This window comes from Channa argus, chromosome 13 (assembly GCF_033026475.1).
Source record: "Channa argus isolate prfri chromosome 13, Channa argus male v1.0, whole genome shotgun sequence".
Taxonomy (NCBI): Eukaryota; Metazoa; Chordata; class Actinopteri; order Anabantiformes; family Channidae; genus Channa; species Channa argus.
The window spans coordinates 26,688,183-26,695,075 of NC_090209.1; the positions used below are offsets into that span (position 1 = coordinate 26,688,183).

Sequence of the window (6,893 nt, forward strand, 5' to 3'; positions counted from 1 at the left end):
CTTTGTTTTAAAATTACTTGTTTTCAACATGGTGATGTCTCTTCCTGTTTCCAACATCCATTCCAACATGTTGAACATGACAGTATAAAGCTACAGGTTGGTAAAGATGGTTTCTTCTCCTCAGAGATGCAGAGTTTCACTGAGACTGCTGAAGAATGAAACAGTCACTCGTCTCACTCTCTGTTCTTCACTTAATAAAGCAGCAACAATAAAGTTACCTGTGAAACAGCTTCTCATCAGATAAAAAGTTACTCTTTTCAGTTTATAGCATAAAATCCACAGTGGGAGCAATAAAATGATTCCTTTCTCAGGTTTAGTTAGAATCAGACAGATTCTGTGAGATTCAGGAAGTTAAACCTGAAGATAGATCTTTATAAACTATTTGTCCAAGAACTTTATTTAAAATATAAGTGGAGATCCTAAGTACACTTACTCAAGCACTGAAGCTTCCGAAGTACAACTTTGTGTTTTCTACCTGTGCGATATATCCATACATCACTACTTTTTAGTGAGAGGCTTCTTAAAACCTTCACTCATTTTAAATAGATTTTTAATTTTGGATATCGAATTCAGAATTGTATTAACAAATAACTTTTGCTGCATTATTATGACATAAGGCTTTCTTGAAATGTAATCCCACCCTCAGCAGATTAAAAATAGTAAGACCCCCCCCTCCCCCCCATTTCCAGGAAAGCTGGGAGGCTGTGTAACATGTAAACAAATGATTTTTTGAAAAAGTATTTGCTGCTTTCAAAAAAGTTGTCACTTTATTTCTTTTTTTACCAGCACTCTGTGTTTGGGAGATCAGCTGCTTTAATTTTCGAAAGCAGATTTTTTCCTAATTCTTATTCAATATATTATTAGTTGTGGGAAGTTCTATTAGGTCTTTTAGTTGTTGTCTGCCTCTGTCCCAAGTTTCTGGAAACATTTGGCTGTCATCAAAATGAGAGCATATTTTTTAACGAACAATCAAATTTCTCAGTTTCTACATTTGATGTGTGTCTTTGTTTTATTTGCAATCAAAAAAATTGTGCTTTGTAAAAGTATGATTTGTAAATCATTGCATTCTTTGTTTACAGTGCAGCACTAGAACTTTTCTGAAAATGGGGTTTGTATTATTGATGCAAATACTTTTGCATATTATTTTAACTAACATACTGAATACAGTTATTTTACTTTCAACAGGACTCTGTGGTAATGATACATTCACAGTGTTTAAGTACAAATGTTGAGTACTTCCTTTCCCTTAGTTGTGGTAGAGGTGAATATATTGTGTTAGCAGTAGTGTTAGTTTCTCTGCAGGTTTCCAGTCAGTCCATCTGTCCGCCCTGTCTGTGGGAATCCCTGCTGACATCACATGTTCCTGAGGAGACATTAGATATTTGCAGCGTCTATACGAAGCTATTAACCTGCAGCCACAGTTCTGAGATCAGTGTTTCCGTCACACCGAGCTGCAGTTGCTGCTGTTGCTGTGGCTTCAGGCCTGGAATCTTTCAGTAATGTATCAGCTGCTGGTTTTAGGGTTATTAGTGTGTGAGGTCTCATCCCGAGTCAGTGGACTTCTGTCTGACCACGGAGTGAAAATGTCTCCTCGAGCTTTTGTGACCGGACTTAAGAAAACAATGGACGATCACATTTCTGTCTCCTGCACTAATTAAACAACAGGTTTCTGTCCAGACTGCTCAGTCAACTCAGTGCATGTCGTTTCCATCTCACTATCAGTCATTTAAAAGCTTCAGACAGATCTGAACAATTGTGTTTGTCTATGAACAACCTCTCATCTTCATCTACCTGTGAACACGAGATGAAGAATAAAAAGTGTGTTTACATAAGGGAAGAAAAAGACTCAGTATTACTGTCTAAATTTCTTTTGGATCCTGAGAATAAACTCTTTTGATTTTTGTTCTGTCAAACTGTGTTTAATAAGTTTCTGAAACACCGGCAGGAACATTGGAGCCTCTGTAATTTACAGCTTTTTAAAAAGGAGACCCAACAAAACCTGATCCAGTGCTGACATGACAGTCCTGCAGCCTCTGCTCAGCTTTCTGTAACAATAATCAATACCAGAACAACAATGCATCTCCGATCACTGATCAATGAAACACAAAACATGTTTTCTTTGCTGATCAATAATGAGGAAGCAGAGTTCTCTGATCACTGATCAATACAAAGGTAAACAGGAAGTCTGGAGCAGACACAGTTCAAGATCCAATTTTGTTTGAACAAATGTATTTGAATATAATTTTCTTTTGGGAAACAGTTACTATATAAACTCAGATCTATTCTCCATTTTCCCTTTGCACCATCCTTCTTATACCTAAAGCCTTATTTTGTGTAAGAATATTTCTGGTGTGTTACAACTTTTCTCTTTTATATAAATTTATGAGAAATAATACATTTTCCTTTAAATGTTTTTCAAAAACTGTATGTTTAAGGTAGATCAGATCCTCCCCACAATTATCAGATAGATCCTCATGTTCAACAGTTTTTCCATCCTAAATAAGAGCACAATGTCTCTTAGACTGCGTCTATAGATCTGGCTGACTTCAACAATTGCTTCAACTAAATCATCATGATGCCTGTTAAGCCTCCTCCTGAATAGACTGGAACTGTCTTGATCCAGGTGTTTTAGCCAATTACAGACCAATATCTAATCTTCCCTTTATTTCTAAAATGCTTGAAAAAGTAGTTGCAAAACGGTTATATGATCACCTGTACAGGAATAATCTGTATGAAGACTTTCAGTCAGGATTTAGAGTTCATCATAGTACAGAAACAGCACTGGTAAAAGTCACCAACGATCTTCTCATGGCCTCAGATAATGGACTAGTCTCTGTACTTGTTCTGTTAGATCTTAGTGCTGCATTTCAGCAGCAGTTGAGACAAATCTTAACTTATTTGTCCCTAAATCTCAGAAATATGATGGCTAAGCATATAATTAATTTAGATGGTATAGCTTTGGCCTCCAGTGCTCTGTGAGGAACCTTGGAGTTATTTCTGACCAGGATTTGTCTTTTACCTCAAATATAAAACAACTCTCTAGAACAGCCTTTCCTTCAACTAAGGAATATTGCTTAAATTAAGGGGAACCTGTCTCAAAGTGATAACAAAAACTAGTGCATGCATTTGTTATACTGGTCAGTGGTTCAACTTCCATTCCTTCCTGGTTATTTGTTGAAGTGTCCTTGGCCAAGACGCTGAAGCCAAGGTCGCTCCCCATGGGTCAGGTGAGCACCTTGCATGGCAGCCATTGTTTCAGGGACTGTGTGTGTGGGAATGGGTGAACGAGAAGCAATATTGTAAAGCACTTTGGATAAAATCAATATAGGCGGAGCATTTACCATTTACTAAAATGCTGCAGCAAGACTATTGACAGGCACGACAGATTATATTTCTTATTTATTGTATTTTATTTTAAGCTACTTTGTACTTGTAGTGACATGTGTAGCCAATAGTTACTTTACAAATTTAGGACATATCCCCCACCCCAACTATTGTTCACATTTTTGTGATTAACACCAGTCAAAACAACATCAACAGTTGAAATCCAATATTCAAATTATTCTGAAAAAGTATTTCAAAAGCATTTCTGAGAGAATAACTTACTGCTTGTGTGAACAGTGGGGTGAGGGGCCACAGTTATGCCTTTGGCACCTGACATCGGGTTCATTGTTCTCCGCAGTCCGGTTGCAAACCTCCAGAAGATATACTGTAGCTTCCCAACAGATTTGGGAGGTGTTTCCTCTTTCAGTTTCAACAGTTTCCCCCTGCTTCTGCTGTTTATGCTAAGCTCGGCTAGTCTCCTTCAAGGACTGATTTCTGTACTGGACTCGCAGACAAAAGAACTGAAGTCAGCAGTGTTTCCTGCAAAATGACTGCACCTTTTAACTACAGACTCATATTGTCATTCAGTATCACACACACTGTCCAGAGCACATTCATAAACAGGAAACAAATCTGTTATCTACATGTGTTTCTTCTTCGCCACTTCACTTGGTCTGATGGAACACAGATGATAATCCAGTCCAACACTGATGTTTAACACTCAAACCACCAGGGGTAGAGCAGCAAAAGGAACCAGAACAAGGAACGGACCTAACTTGACAAATCAAAGACGGGGGCAGCTGTTGGTAGGTCAGTTGGTAAGGCAGTCGTCCACGGACCACAGGGTCAGTGGTTTGATTCCCGTCCCCCTTGCTATGTGTCATAGTGTCCTTGGGCAAGACACTGAACCCTAAGTTGCTCCTGGTGGGTCAGGTGAGCACCTTGCATGGCAGACACCACCATCAGTGTGTGAGAGTGTGTGTGAATATGTAAATGTGAATGAATGTGATTGAAAGAGCTCCAATTAAAGCTCAAATGATGGAAAACGATGGAATGGACTTGATCTTAAAGGCAAAGGCAAAGACCCATATGGTGACGAGCCGACTTATACTGGATTTTAGTCTTTGGCACTCAGGAAGGAGCAAACACCTTACGACTGAGGGAACACTGCAGACAACAGGACACAAAAATGCTATTTATGCGAGCTCACACCAATTCTCATGTGTCCTTGTTCCCAATTACACGTGGACAGCAGCTGGCAGCTTGTACTGTTTAGACAGTGGCAAAACAAGGGTTCGATCGTGGCTGGAGAAGCGTGGACAATGCTGACGGTGGATCTGCAGAGGGAGCTGCTGTCAGTCACATACAAAAGTCTTTAAGACAAGTGGCAGCGACTTGGTTTAAAGAGTCTGTACGCACATCTTAGGTTTTGTCAGCACCAATTGACAGAGAGTGGAACAGACCCAGCCCAACGAACAAACTACATCCATAATCAACTCAAAAGTCCCCACCCGACTTTTTGACTGCATGTACAGGTATTAAAAACCTGAAACGATTATTGTGTGAGATTTTTTAAAACTCCCACTCTTCATAATGTGCAATGTGAACAGCTAGTACAAAACCTCACAAACAAGTCTTAAATCAGGAAAACAACTTATTTTGTGATCATCATTGGATATAAAGCATAAATCTGGTACTATTTTATATTTTTTTCTTTTTAATTAACACTGTTATTTTATAATAGTTATAATTGCACTTTTTTTACATGCTGGACATTTAAATGCACTATACCGTTTACATGCTGCTCTTTTTTTTTAACATCCCTAGCACACTTAACTGAACTGTACTGTACTGTAAAATAGTATACAGTAGGTTTACTGGTCGGCACTGTCTTGGGTCTTGTGTCTTGTGTCCTGTCCTGTGTTACTTGTGTTGTCTGTCTACACTGTACGTCTGTACTGTTTTTTCGTCTGCACTGTTTGCACTTGGTTGCGCTCGATGCACTTTATTATAGCTTGTGTTGTTTGTAGCACCTTGGTTCTTGGAGGAACGTTATCTCGTTTCTACTGTGTACTGTGTACCACTGTGTATAGTAGAAATGACAATAAAAGCCACTTGACTTGACTTGACTTGACTTGAATGTATCCTGTGTTTGTCTTCTGCCTCTATGCCACAGAAGATGTGATCCATACTATACCTCTTTTCTTTCATCACCATTATCACACTCTAGTTTACTTTGACTCAGTCCTACATTCTCTGCACTGCTGCCACAAATGTGCAATAATCCACCACTGACAACAGCCCCCAACAAATGCACGATTTGCTCCTGTTTGACAAAAGCTAGTGAAGTGTTTTTTGATTTATGTCTTCAGCAGGAACCCGTGAGTTTAGGGCTGCGAGATTGGGGAATGAAACAGAAATTTCAAATCACATGGATGCATGTAACCTCCATCTCCAGCTGGCAGGATTTGACTTAAAAACTACCAACTCTGCATCATTGATGTTTTGCACAAAACATTCATTAAACTTTAAAAAATACATGAACATTATATGAATATTGAAGAAGGATTTTCAACACAACAGGAAAAGTGTTTAGTTAAGGCAGAAGCAGAAGGTGTGTGAATTTTAATGAGCACTGTGGATTTACGTGTGTGTGTGTACATGCATATATATAAAAAGTGTGTATGCAGTTGTGTTTGTGTCTTAATGCCAACCACCGTCAATAGCAAACATACAGAAGTTCATCACTAATTCATACAACTGGATTACGTCAACCTCAACACACACGCACGCACACACACTCACACTGTTTGCAGACCCCTCTATTCTAGTTACTCTGCCCTGTTCCACTTCTGTCTTTATCGCTTTTATTATCTCTCCAGTTTCTATTCTTCACTCTTTATTCTCTTCTAACACTCAACACTCATTTTCTACTCTGATTTTATTTTCCTCTTTTTTCCTCCTCTCCATAAACTCTTCCCCCTCTGTGCCGCTTCACCGTCCTGTCCCACTCCTGTCCTCGACTTTTTCTCTCTCCTCATTCTATTCTCAGCAAAAGAGGTGTATCTGGAGCAGTTTTCATCCTACTTACCACAGTTGGTGCTGCTGCTGATGATGATGGTGATGATGATGATGAAGGTAAAGAAGAGGAGAAGGAGTAGGAGGAAAGCAGGAGCAGTTTTTTCCAGGTGGGAATTGGACGAATGGATGTGGAAGGACACAAGAATATTAATACTGAAAAGAAGAAGAAAGAAGAGGAGGAGTGTTGTTTTATTGTCTTAGATCTGCTCTGCTCTGCGGCCGCTGCAACAGCCACATCTCCTGTCATCCCTCCTCTCTCTCTCTCTCTCTCTCCCTCACACACTCTCTCTCTCTCTCTTTGGCTCCACCTTCTCCCATTTGCTTGCTCGACCCACCCCTCCTTTATCCTTTACTCTCTCTCTCAGTTCGTTGTCATTTCTCGCTCTCCTCTTCCTTTTTTCTCTCATCCCTCCCTTTTCTCTCTCTGCACACACACTGCTCCACATTAAACCGACTGATGGGAGTTCCATGTTGGGATGGGGAGAGAG

General features: G+C 39.6%; 1 protein-coding gene across 3 annotated transcripts in view; it reads right to left on the reverse strand.

The window, feature by feature from the left end:
• The window catches only part of kcnd1 (potassium voltage-gated channel, Shal-related subfamily, member 1), a 64,222-nt gene extending 57,570 nt beyond the window's left edge, over positions 1-6,652 (reverse strand). For 2 of the 3 annotated variants that reach the window (XM_067527873.1, XM_067527870.1), the window contains exon 1: positions 6,416-6,652. The gene's annotated coding sequence lies outside the window, so the exon portion shown is untranslated. Of the gene's footprint in view, positions 1-3,606; positions 3,825-6,415 lie in introns of all 3 variants that reach the window. The other variant, XM_067527871.1, reaches the window with a different exon arrangement.
• Positions 6,653-6,893: the final 241 nt, after the last annotated feature.